The sequence below is a fragment of the Cherax quadricarinatus genome, chromosome 8 (genome assembly GCF_038502225.1).
Source record: "Cherax quadricarinatus isolate ZL_2023a chromosome 8, ASM3850222v1, whole genome shotgun sequence".
NCBI classification, from domain to species: Eukaryota; Metazoa; Arthropoda; class Malacostraca; order Decapoda; family Parastacidae; genus Cherax; species Cherax quadricarinatus.
The window spans coordinates 59,380,228-59,394,643 of NC_091299.1; the positions used below are offsets into that span (position 1 = coordinate 59,380,228).

Consider the following 14,416-nt stretch of genomic DNA (forward strand, 5'->3'; position numbering starts at 1 on the left):
TTCATTCTATTAAACCGAGCATAGGTTACTGGCCGTCTTCTTGTCATCAGTGCCGAGGTTGGGAGACCACTCTCTCCCGCCTTCGCATTGGCCACACTCGTCTTACTCATGGGTATCTCATGGAGAGGCACCCTGTTCCTCTCTGTGAGCAGTGTCAAGTTCCAGTATCGATTAGCCACATTCTGTTAGACTGCCCTCTCTATCAACGAGCACGCAGAATTTACCTCCAACGTCGTCTTCGTTCTCCTACTCTCTCTTTACCTTCCCTTCTTGCTGATGGACCCTCCTTTAATCCTGACTCTCTCATTGACTTCTTGACAACGACTGATTTACTCCACAAACTCTGATGATACTTTTCGCACTCCCCTCAGCCCTTTCTGGTTCAGTCTCTTGCTACCCTTTACCCTTTCACCATCCACTGCCCCGCTGTTATCCGTAACCTGTTGCTCATCCATCTCCCTTTTGCCACCTGATGCCCTCGCTTCCTTCCTGCCCTGCAGCGCTGTATAGTCCTTGTGGCTTAGCGCTTCTTTTTGATTATAATAATAATAATTTACCGCTTCCTCAGCCTCTTAATACACCTAAATAATGTAAGTATTGTCTAGTGATGTATTTGTCAGTACAACAGCAAAGTTGAAGTGCAGCTCCTGGTCCCCGACACCAGTTTGGTCACTAAATTATTTTACTAGTCTTTGGAGTATAATGTCTTGGAGGGGGGCGGGGGGGATTGACCTTTGTGGACGGGTTTTGATGTGAGGAACTGGAGCTACTCCTCTTCCTCGGATCAAACAATAACTCACACTACATAACCCATAAATATCTATGTAGTTCTGGACTACTTTTTTTATTGTAATGTTTATATTGTAATGTTTATAATGTTTGTGTATATAAGTTAATGTTTATAATGTTTATATTGTAATGTTTGTAATGTTTATATTGTAATGTTTGTGTTTATATTGTAATGTTTATAATGTTTATATTGTAATGTTTATAATGTTTATATTGTAATGTTTATATTGTAATGTTTATAATGTTTATATTGTAATGTTTATAATGTTTGTGTATATAAGTTAATGTTTATAATGTTTATATTGTAATGTTTGTAATGTTTATATTGTAATGTTTGTGTTTATATTGTAATGTTTATAATGTTTATATTGTAATGTTTATATTGTAGTGTTTATAATGTTTATATTGTAATGTTTATATTGTAATGTTTATATTGTAATGTTTATAATGTTTATATTGTAATGTTTATATTGTAATGTTTATATTGTAATGTTTATAATGTTTATATTGTAATGTTTATATTGTAATGTTTATAATGTTTATATTGTAATGTTTGTAATGTTTATATTGTAATGTTTATAATGTTTATATTGTAATGTTTATAATGTTTATATTGTAATGTTTATGTTTATATTGTAATGTTTATAATGTTTATATTGTAATGTTTATGTTTATATTGTAATGTTTATAATGTTTGTGTATATAAGTTGATGTTTGTTTATATTGTCTGCTGCAACATTGATCATCACAGCAACATTGATCATCACAGCAACATTGACCAGTCTGAGGAGTGCTGTGCCAGGCTGTGTCTGCTGCAACATTGATCATCACAGCAACATTGATCAGTCTGAGGAGTGCTGTGCCAGGCTGTGTCTGCTGCAACATTGATCATCACAGCAACATTGATCAGTCTGAGGAGTGCTGTGCCTGGCTGTGTCTGCTGCAACATTGATCATCACAGCAACATTGATCAGTCTGAGGAGTGCTGTGCCAGGCTGTGTCTGCTGCAACATTGATCATCACAGCAACATTGATCAGTCTGAGGAGTGCTGTGCCTGGCTGTGTCTGCTGCAACATTGATCATCACAGCAACATTGATCAGTCTGAGGAGTGCTGTGCCAGGCTGTGTCTGCTGCAACATTGATCATCACAGCAACATTGATCAGTCTGAGGAGTGCTGTGCCAGGCTGTGTCTGCTGCAACATTGATCACAGCAACATTGATCATCACAGCAACATTGATCATCACAGCAACATTGACCAGTCTGAGGAGTGCTGTGCCAGGCTGTGTCTGCTGCAACATTGATCATCACAGCAACATTGATCAGACTGAGGAGTGCTGTGCCAGGCTGTGTCTGCTGCAACATTGATCATCACAGCAACATTGATCAGTCTGAGGAGTGCTGTGCCAGGCTGTGTCTGCTGCAACATTGATCATCACAGCAACATTGATCATCACAGCAACATTGATCATCACAGCAACATTGACCAGTCTGAGGAGTGCTGTGCCAGGCTGTGTCTGCTGCAACATTGATCATCACAGCAACATTGATCAGTCTGAGGAGTGCTGTGCCTGGCTGTGTCTGCTGCAACATTGATCATCACAGCAACATTGATCAGTCTGAGGAGTGCTGTGCCTGGCTGTGTGTGCTGCAACATTGATCATCACAGCAACATTGATCAGTCTGAGGAGTGCTGTGCCTGGCTGTGTCTGCTGCAACATTGATCATCACAGCAACATTGACCAGTCTGAGGAGTGCTGTGCCAGGCTGTGTCTGCTGCAACATTGATCATCACAGCAACATTGACCAGTCTGAGGAGTGCTGTGCCAGGCTGTGTCTGCTGCAACATTGATCATCACAGCAACATTGATCAGTCTGAGGAGTGCTGTGCCAGGCTGTGTCTGCTGCAACATTGATCATCACAGCAACATTGATTAGTCTGAGGAGTGCTGTGCCAGGCTGTGTCTGCTGCAACATTGATCATCACAGCAACATTGATTAGTCTGAGGAGTGCTGTGCCAGGCTGTGTCTGCTGCAACATTGATCACAGCAACATTGATCAGTCTGAGGAGTGCTGTGCCAGGCTGTGTCTGCTGCAACATTGATCATCACAGCAACATTGATTAGTCTGAGGAGTGCTGTGCCAGGCTATGTCTGCTGCAACATTGATCATCACAGCAACATTGATTAGTCTGAGGAGTGCTGTGCCAGGCTGTGTCTGCTGCAACATTGATCATCACAGCAACATTGATCAGTCTGAGGAGTGCTGTGCCAGGCTGTGTCTGCTGCAACATTGATCATCACAGCAACATTGATCAGTCTGAGGAGTGCTGTGCCAGGCTGTGTGTGCTGCAACATTGATCATCACAGCAACATTGATCAGTCTGAGGAGTGCTGTGCCTGGCTGTGTCTGCTGCAACATTGATCATCACAGCAACATTGATCAGTCTGAGGAGTGCTGTGCCAGGCTGTGTCTGCTGCGACATTGATCATCACAGCAACATTGATCATCACAGCAACATTGATCAGTCTGAGGAGTGCTGTGCCAGGCTGTGTCTGCTGCGACATTGATCATCACAGCAACATTGATCATCACAGCAACATTGATCAGTCTGAGGAGTGCTGTGCCAGGCTGTGTCTGCTGCGACATTGATCATCACAGCAACATTGATCATCACAGCAACATTGATCAGTCTGAGGAGTGCTGTGCCTGGCTGTGTCTGCTGCAACATTGATCATCACAGCAACATTGACCAGTCTGAGGAGTGCTGTGCCAGGCTGTGTCTGCTGCAACATTGATCATCACAGCAACATTGACCAGTCTGAGGAGTGCTGTGCCTGGCTGTGTCTGCTGCGACATTGATCAATACAGCAACATTGACCAGTCTGAGGAGTGCTGTGCCAGGCTGTCTGCTGCAACATTGATCAACACAACAACATTGATCAGTCTGAGGAGTGCTGTGCCTGGCTGTGTCTGCTGCAACATTGATCAACACAACAACATTGATCAGTCTGAGGAGTGCTGTGCCTGGCTGTGTCTGCTGCAACATTGATCAACACAACAACATTGATCAGTCTGAGGAGTGCTGTGCCTGGCTGTGTCTGCTGCAACATTGATCAACACAACAACATTGATCAGTCTGAGGAGTGCTGTGCCTGGCTGTGTCTGCTGCAACATTGATCAACACAACATTGATCAGTCTGAGGAGTGCTGTGCCAGGCTGTCTGCTGCAACATTGATCAACACAACAACATTGATCAGTCTGAGGAGTGCTGTGCCAGGCTGTCTGCTGCAACATTGATCAACACAACAACATTGATCAGTCTGAGGAGTGCTGTGCCAGGCTGTGTCTGCTGCAACATTGATCATCACAGCAACATTGATCAGTCTGAGGAGTGCTGTGCCAGGCTGTGTCTGCTGCAACATTGATCACAGCAACATTGATCATCACAGCAACATTGATCATCACAGCAACATTGACCAGTCTGAGGAGTGCTGTGCCAGGCTGTGTCTGCTGCAACATTGATCATCACAGCAACATTGATCAGACTGAGGAGTGCTGTGCCAGGCTGTGTCTGCTGCAACATTGATCATCACAGCAACATTGATCAGTCTGAGGAGTGCTGTGCCAGGCTGTGTCTGCTGCAACATTGATCATCACAGCAACATTGATCATCACAGCAACATTGATCATCACAGCAACATTGACCAGTCTGAGGAGTGCTGTGCCAGGCTGTGTCTGCTGCAACATTGATCATCACAGCAACATTGATCAGTCTGAGGAGTGCTGTGCCTGGCTGTGTCTGCTGCAACATTGATCATCACAGCAACATTGATCAGTCTGAGGAGTGCTGTGCCTGGCTGTGTCTGCTGCAACATTGATCATCACAGCAACATTGATCAGTCTGAGAAGTGCTGTGCCTGGCTGTGTCTGCTGCAACATTGATCAACACAGCAACATTGACCTGTCTGAGGAGTGCTGTGCCAGGCTGTGTCTGCTGCAACATTGATCAACACAGCAACATTGACCTGTCTGAGGAGTGCTGTGCCAGGCTGTGTCTCCTGCAACATTGATCAACACAGCAACATTGATCAGTCTGAGGAGTGCTGTGCCAGGCTGTGTCTGGTGCAACATTGATCAACACAGCAACATTGATCAGTCTGAGGAGTGCTGTGCCAGGCTGTGTCTGCTGCAACATTGATCATCACAGCAACATTGATTAGTCTGAGGAGTGCTGTGCCAGGCTGTGTCTGCTGCAACATTGATCACAGCAACATTGATCAGTCTGAGGAGTGCTGTGCCAGGCTGTGTCTGCTGCAACATTGATCATCACAGCAACATTGATTAGTCTGAGGAGTGCTGTGCCAGGCTATGTCTGCTGCAACATTGATCATCACAGCAACATTGATTAGTCTGAGGAGTGCTGTGCCAGGCTGTGTCTGCTGCAACATTGATCATCACAGCAACATTGATCAGTCTGAGGAGTGCTGTGCCAGGCTGTGTCTGCTGCAACATTGATCATCACAGCAACATTGATCAGTCTGAGGAGTGCTGTGCCAGGCTGTGTGTGCTGCAACATTGATCATCACAGCAACATTGATCAGTCTGAGGAGTGCTGTGCCTGGCTGTGTCTGCTGCAACATTGATCATCACAGCAACATTGATCAGTCTGAGGAGTGCTGTGCCAGGCTGTGTCTGCTGCGACATTGATCATCACAGCAACATTGATCATCACAGCAACATTGATCAGTCTGAGGAGTGCTGTGCCAGGCTGTGTCTGCTGCGACATTGATCATCACAGCAACATTGATCATCACAGCAACATTGATCAGTCTGAGGAGTGCTGTGCCAGGCTGTGTCTGCTGCGACATTGATCATCACAGCAACATTGATCATCACAGCAACATTGATCAGTCTGAGGAGTGCTGTGCCTGGCTGTGTCTGCTGCAACATTGATCATCACAGCAACATTGACCAGTCTGAGGAGTGCTGTGCCAGGCTGTGTCTGCTGCAACATTGATCATCACAGCAACATTGACCAGTCTGAGGAGTGCTGTGCCTGGCTGTGTCTGCTGCGACATTGATCAATACAGCAACATTGACCAGTCTGAGGAGTGCTGTGCCTGGCTGTGTCTGCTGCAACATTGATCAACACAACAACATTGATCAGTCTGAGGAGTGCTGTGCCTGGCTGTGTCTGCTGCAACATTGATCAACACAACAACATTGATCAGTCTGAGGAGTGCTGTGCCTGGCTGTGTCTGCTGCAACATTGATCAACACAACAACATTGATCAGTCTGAGGAGTGCTGTGCCTGGCTGTGTCTGCTGCAACATTGATCAACACAACAACATTGATCAGTCTGAGGAGTGCTGTGCCTGGCTGTGTCTGCTGCAACATTGATCAACACAACATTGATCAGTCTGAGGAGTGCTGTGCCAGGCTGTCTGCTGCAACATTGATCAACACAGCAACATTGATCATCACAGCAACATTGATCAGTCTGAGGAGTGCTGTGCCAGGCTGTGTCTGCTGCAACATTGATCATCACAGCAACATTGATCATCACAGCAACATTGATCGGTCTGAGGAGTGCTGTGCCAGGCTGTGTCTGCTGCAACATTGATCATCACAGCAACATTGATCAGTCTGAGGCGTGGAGACAACCACTCTAGTAAATGTTATGTGGAGATGCAGCAGTTATAGGCATCGTCAAAGGTAAGCGGGGCCCCCTTGTAAGGTATTTCCAGGTTACAAGTGCCCAGAAGTTTGGTTGATGAAGGAGATACTTATGTTAGGTTGGAAGGTGCTGGGAAGGTATAGGAAATATTGTAAGTAATTGATATCATAAGTAGCTTAGTGGGAAGTATCATTATCTCCCGACCAGAGATGAAATCTCTGGCCAGGAAATAATGAGGAATGTATTCTATAGGTTACCTTGAATGGGGTGGAGATAAACATTGGAGAAATTGGTTGTAAATCTTAGAACTGAAGACTGATTACATTTTTAGAAGTTTAAGTTAGTCTATATTAAGCAGGTGATACCCATCTTGCAAGAGTGTAGGAAGCTGAGATGAAATGTGTGATGTATTATGGGTCAGTTGGCTGCCTTCTAGCACACATGCGGGGGATTACTAATAGACCCCTGGCTGTTTTCAGGAAGGCGCTGGACAGGCGTCTAAAGTCAGTACCTGACCAGCCGGGCTGTGCTTCCTACGTTGGGTTGTGTGCGGCCAACAGTAACAGCCTGGTTGATCAGGCCCTTATCGACCATGAGGCCTGGTCACACACCGGGCCGTGGGGGCGTTGACCCCCGAAACCCCCTCCAGGTATACTCCAGGTAGGGGCGTCAACTGAAGAACCGAGATTCGATCCCGGGCACACGTGGACATGTTCCCTTATATCCAGTAGCACTGTTCACATAAAGGAGGAACACTGCAGAAGGCCTACTGGTATGGGTCTCATCCTGGGGAGTATAAATATCCTAATGTAAATGTCAGATGTCATCCTGACTTAGAACATAAAGGAAGAACACTGCAGTAGGCCTACTGGCCCATACTTGACTGGATAATTCTGTGTTAATCTACCGAGTTAACAATTATATTAAGATTAGTGTGTAATGAAGGTACTGGCAGTGGTCTTGATGCCGGGTGTAAGAACAACTTATTAAATCAGGCATATCCATTATTAACACAAAAAAAGAGCACAAACAGGCCTATTGACCCATGCTAGGCAGGTCCAGCTCAAGCACTCGTATGTCTAATCTATTTTTAAAACTAAACAACCAAAGTTTTAGCTTCACATGACGGGATAAATATAGCCGGATAATATAGCCGGATAATATAGCCGGATAATATAGCCGGATAATATAGCCGGATAATATAGCCGGATAATATGGCCGGATAATATAGCCGGATAATATGGCCGGATAATATAGCCGGATAATATAGCCGGATAATATAGCCGGATAATATAGCCGGATAATATGGCCGGATAATATGGCCGGATAATATGGCCGGATAATATAGCCGGATAATATGGCCGGATAATATAGCCGGATAATATAGCCAGATAATATAGCCGGATAATATGGCCGGATAATATGGCCGGATAATATAGCCGGATAATATGGCCAGATAATATAGCCGGATAATATGGCCGGATAATATGGCCGGATAATATGGCCGGATAATATAGCCGGATAATATGGCCGGATAATATGGCCGGATAATACGGCCGGATAATACAGCCGGATAATATAGCCGGATAATATGGCCGGATAATATGGCCGGATAATATGGCCGGATAATATGGCCGGATAATATAGCCGGATAATATGGCCGGATAATATGGCTGGATAATATAGCCGGATAATATGGCCGGATAATATAGCCGGATAATATGGCCGGATAATATAGCCAGATAATATAGCCGGATAATATATTATGGCCGGATAATATAGCCGGATAATATATTATAGCCGGATAATATATTATGGCCGGATAATATATTATAGCCGGATAATATAGCCGGATAATATATTATGGCCGGATAATATAGCCGGATAATATAGCCGGATAATATATTATAGCCGGATAATATAGCTGGATAATATATTATAGCCGGATAATATAGCCGGATAATATATTATGGCCGGATAATATAGCCGGATAATATATTATAGCCGGATAATATATTATGGCCGGATAATATATTATGGCCGGATAATATAGCCGGATAATATATTATGGCCGGATAATATAGCCGGATAATATATAGCCGGATAATATAGCCGGATAATATAGCCGGATAATATATTATAGCCGGATAATATATAGCCGGATAATATAGCTGGATAATATATTATAGCCGGATAATATAGCCGGATAATATATTATGGCCGGATAATATAGCCGGATAATATATTATAGCCGGATAATATATGGCCGGATAATATATAACCGGATAATATAGCCGGATAATATATTATGGCCGGATAATATAGCCGGATAATATATTATAGCCGGATAATATATTATAGCCGGATAATATATTATGGCCGGATAATATATTATAGCCGGATAATATATTATAGCCGGATAATATAGCTGGATAATATATTATAGCCGGATAATATAGCCGGATAATATATTATGGCCGGATAATATAGCCGGATAATATATTATGGCCGGATAATATATTATAGCCGGATAATATATTATGGCCGGATAATATAGCCGGATAATATATTATGGCCGGATAATATAGCCGGATAATATATTATAGCATTATAGCCGGATAATATAGCCGGATAATATATTATGGCCGGATAATATAGCCGGATAATATATTATGGCCGGATAATATAGCCGGATAATATATTATAGCCGGATAATATATTATAGCCGGATAATATAGCCGGATAATATATTATAGCCGGATAATATAGCCGGATAATATATTATGGCCAGATAATATAGCCGGATAATACATTATAGCCGGATAATATAGCCGGATAATATATTATAGCCGGATAATATATTATAGCCGGATAATATATTATGGCTGGATAATATAGCCGGATAATATATTATAGCTGGATAATATAGCCGGATAATATATTATAGCCGGATAATATATTATAGCTGGATAATATAGCCGGATATTATAGCCGGATAATATATTATGGCCGGATAATATAGCCGGATAATATATTATAGCCGGATAATATATTATAGCCGGATAATATATTATGGCCGGATAATATAGCCGGATAATATATAGCTGGATAATATAGCCGGATAATATATTATAGCCGGATAATATATTATAGCTGGATAATATAGCCGGACATTATAGCCGGATAATATATTATGGCCGGATAATATAGCCGGATAATATATGGCCGGATAATATAGCCGGATAATATAGCCGGATAATATAGCCGGATAATATAGCCGGATAATATATTATGGCCGGATAATATAGCCGGATAATATATTATAGCCGGATAATATATTATAGCTGGATAATATAGCCGGATAATATATTATGGCCGGATAATATATTATGGCCGGATAATATATTATAGCCGGATAATATATTATGGCCGGATAATATAGCCGGATAATATATTATGGCCGGATAATATAGCCGGATAACATATTATAGCCAGATAATATAGCCGGATAATATATTATGGCCGGATAATATAGCCGGATAATATATTATGGCCGGATAATATAGCCGGATAATATATTATAGCCGGATAATATATTATAGCCGGATAATATATTATAGCCGGATAATATATAGCCGGATATTATAGCCGGATAATATATAGCCGGATAATATATTATAGCCGGATAATATATTATGGCCGGATAATATATTATGGCCGGATAATATAGCCGGATAATATAGCCGGATAACATATTATGGCCGGATAATATAGCCGGATAATATATTATAGCCGGATAATATAGCCGGATAATATATTATAGCCGGATAATATATTATAGCCGGATAATATATTATAGCCGGATAATATATTATAGCCGGATAATATATTATAGCCGGATAATATATTATAGCCGGATAATCAATGACACATCCTCAGAAATGTCACATCATTTTAGTAGAGTTGTAGAGGACGTGGCCAAGTTGTAGAGGTCGTGGCCAAGTTGTAGAGGACGTGGCCAAGTTGTAGAGGTCGTGGCCAAGTTGTAGAGGTCGTGGCCAAGTTGTAGAGGTCGTGGCCAAGTTGTAGAGGTCGTGGCCAAGTTGTAGAGGTCGTGGCCAAGTTGTAGAGGTCGTGGCCAAGTTGTAGAGGTCGTGGCCAAGTTGTAGAGGTCGTGGCCAAGTTGTAGAGGTCGTGGCCAAGTTGTAGAGGACGTGGCCAAGTTGTAGGTCGTGGCCAAGTTGGAGTTGTAGAGGACGTGGCCAAGTTGTAGAGGTCGTGGCCAAGTTGTAGAGGTCGTGGCCAAGTTGTAGAGGTCGTGGCCAAGTTGTAGAGGTCGTGGCCAAGTTGTAGAGGACGTGGCCAAGTTGTAGAGTTCGTGGCCAAGTTGTAGAGGTCGTGGCCAAGTTGTAGAGGTCGTGGCCAAGTTGTAGAGGTCGTGGCCAAGTTGTAGAGGTCGTGGCCAAGTTGTAGAGGTCGTGGCCAAGTTGTAGAGGTCGTGGCCAAGTTGTAGAGGTCGTGGCCAAGTTGTAGAGGACGTGGCCAAGTTGTAGAGGTCGTGGCCAAGTTGTAGAGGTCGTGGCCAAGTTGTAGAGGTCGTGGCCAAGTTGTAGAGGTCGTGGCCAAGTTGTAGAGGTCGTGGCCAAGTTGTAGAGGACCTGGCCAAGTTGTAGAGGACCTGGCCAAGTTGTAGAGGTCGTGGCCAAGTTGTAGAGGTCGTGGCCAAGTTGTAGAGGTCGTGGCCAAGTTGTAGAGGTCGTGGCCAAGTTGTAGAGGTCGTGGCCAAGTTGTAGAGGTCGTGGCCAAGTTGTAGAGGACGTGGCCAAGTTGTAGAGGACGTGGCCAAGTTGTAGAGGTCGTGGCCAAGTTGTAGAGGTCGTGGCCAAGTTGTTGAGGTCGTGGCCAAGTTGTAGAGGTCGTGGCCAAGTTGTTGAGGTCGTGGCCAAGTTGTTGAGGTCGTGGCCAAGTTGTTGAGGTCGTGGCCAAGTTGTTGAGGTCGTGGCCAAGTTGTTGAGGTCGTGGCCAAGTTGTAGAGGTCGTGGCCAAGTTGTAGAGGTCGTGGCCAAGTTGTAGAGGTCGTGGCCAAGTTGTAGAGGTCGTGGCCAAGTTGTAGAGGTCGTGGCCAAGTTGTAGAGGTCGTGGCAAAGTTGTAGAGGTCGTGGCCAAGTTGTTGAGGTCGTGGCCAAGTTGTAGAGGTCGTGGCCAAGTTGTTGAGGTCGTGGCCAAGTTGTTGAGGTCGAGGCCAAGTTGTTGAGGTCGTGGCCAAGTTGTAGAGGTCGTGGCCAAGTTGTAGAGGTCGTGGCCAAGTTGTAGAGGTCGTGGCCAAGTTGTAGAGGTCGTGGCCAAGTTGTAGAGGTCGTGGCCAAGTTGTAGAGGTCGTGGCCAAGTTGTAGAGGTCGTGGCCAAGTTGTAGAGGTCGTGGCCAAGTTGTAGAGGTCGTGGCCAAGTTGTAGAGGTCGTGGCCAAGTTGTAGAGGTCGTGGCCATGTTGTAGAGGTCGTGGCCAAGTTGTAGAGGTCGTGGGCAAGTTGAGGTCGTGGCCAAGTTGTAGAGGTCGTGACCAAGTTGTAGAGGTCGTGGCCAAGTTGTAGAGGTTGTGGTCAAGTTGTAGAGGACGTGACGAAGTTATAGAGAATGTGGCCAAGTTATAGAGGTCGTGGCCAAGTTGTAGAGGACGTGGCCAAGTTATAGAGGTCGTGGCCAAGTTGTAGAGGACGTGGTCAAGTTGTAGAGGACGTGGCCAAGTTGTAGAGGACGTGGCCAAGTTGTAGAGGACGTGGCCAAGTTGTAGAGGACGTGGCCAAGTTGTTGAGGTCGTGGCCAAGTTGTTGAGGTCGTGGCCAAGTTGTAGAGGTCGTGGCCAAGTTGTAGAGGTCGTGGCCAAGTTGTAGAGGTCGTGGCCAAGTTGTAGAGGTCGTGGCTAAGTTGTAGAGGTCGTGGCCAAGTTGTTGAGGTCGTGGCCAAGTTGTAGAGGTCGTGGCCAAGTTGTTGAGGTCGTGGCCAAGTTGTAGAGGTCGTGGCCAAGTTGTTGAGGTCGTGGCCAAGTTGTTGAGGTCGTGGCCAAGTTGTTGAGGTCGTGGCCAAGTTGTTGAGGTCGTGGCCAAGTTGTAGAGGTCGTGGCCAAGTTGTAGAGGTTGTGGTCAAGTTGTAGAGGTCGTGACCAAGTTGTAGAGGTCGTGGCCAAGTTGTAGAGGTCGTGGCCAAGTTGTAGAGGACGTGGCCAAGTTATAGAGGTCGTGGCCAAGTTGTAGAGGACGTGGTCAAGTTGTAGAGGACGTGGCCAAGTTGTAGAGGACGTGGCCAAGTTGTAGAGGACGTGGCCAAGTTTTAGAGGACGTGGCCAAGTTGTAGAGGACGTGGCCAAGTTGTAGAGGACGTGGCCAATTTGTAGAGGACGTGGCCAAGTTGTAGAGGTCGTGGCCAAGTTGTAGAGGACCTGGCCAAGTTGTAGAGGTCCTGGCCAAGTTGTAGAGGTCGTGGCCAAGTTGTAGAGGACCTGGCCAAGTTGTAGAGGACCTGGCCAAGTTGTAGAGGACGTGGCCAAGTTGTAGAGGACCTGGCCAAGTTGTAGAGGACCTGGCCAAGTTGTAGAGGTCGTGGCCAAGTTGTAGAGGACCTGGCCAAGTTGTAGATGACCTGGCCAAGTTGTAGATGACCTGGCCAAGTTGTAGAGGACCTGGCCAAGTTGTAGAGGACCTGGCCAAGTTGTAGAGGACCTGGCCAAGTAATTTTATGCTTGGAAGTCTCAAAAATATTTTCAGTAGCATAACCTTGTGGGTTTAGCGCTTACCACTCCAGAGTCTGTATTAGTGTGTCTTGGGGGGTGTCTGGGGGGTGTCTGGGGGTGTCTTGGGGGGTGTCTGGGGGGTGTCTTGGGGGTGTCTGGGGTTGTCTGGGGGGGTGTCTGGGGGTTGTCTGGGGGTTTTCTGGGGGGGTGTCTGGGGGTTTTCTGGGGGGGTGTCTGGGGGTGTCTGGGGGTTGTCTGGGGGTGTCTGGGGGTTGTCTGGGGGGGTGTCTGGGGTTGTCTGGGGGGTGTCTGGGGGGTGTCTGGGGGGTATCTGGGGGGTTGTCTGGGGGGTGTCTGGGGGGGAGCATTTGTTTTAAAATTGGGTTACACAGTATATATTCACAGAGACTTTGTAGACTGATCTTACCTAGACCACCTTGATCTTACCTAGACCCCCTTGATCTTACCTAGACCCCCTTGATCTTACCTAGACCACCTTGATCTTACCTAGACCCCCTTGATCTTACCTAGACCACCTTGATCTTACCTAGACCACTTTGATCTTACCTAGACCCCCTTGATCTTACCTAGACCCCCTTGATCTTACCTAGACCACCTTGATCTTACCTAGACCACCTTGATCTTACCTAGACCACTTTGATCTTACCTAGACCCCCTTGATCTTACCTAGACCCCCTTGATCTTACCTAGACCACCTTGATCTTACCTAGACCACCTTGATCTTACCTAGACCACCTTGATCTTACCTAGACCACCTTGATCTTACCTAGACCACCTTGATCTTACCTAGACCCCCTTGATCTTACCTAGACCACCTTGATCTTACCTAGACCACCTTGATCTTACCTAGACCACCTTGATCTTACCTAGACCACCTTGATCTTACCTAGACCACCTTGATCTTACCTAGACCTCTTGATCTTACCTAGACCCCCCTTGATCTTACCTAGACCCCCCTTGATCTTACCTAGACCACCTTGATCTTACGTAGACCCCCTTGATCTTACATAGACCCCTTGATCTTGCCTAGACCCCTTGATCTTACCTAGACCCCTTGATCTTACCTAGACTCCTCTTGGTCTTACCTAGACCTCCCTTGATCTTACGTAGACCCCCTTGATCTTACCTAGACTCCCCTTGATCTTACCTAGACCCCTTGGTCTTACCTAGACCCCCCTTGATCTTACCTAGACCTT

General features: G+C 45.3%; 1 long non-coding RNA gene across 1 annotated transcript in view; it reads left to right on the top strand.

The window, feature by feature from the left end:
• Positions 1–552: 552 nt before the first annotated feature.
• The window catches only part of LOC128701019 (uncharacterized), a 42,403-nt gene continuing 28,539 nt past the window's right edge, over positions 553–14,416 (top strand). Inside the window, exon 1 of the long non-coding RNA XR_011391744.1 lies at positions 553–590. This is a non-coding gene — a long non-coding RNA (uncharacterized lncRNA). The remainder of the gene's footprint in view (positions 591–14,416) is intronic.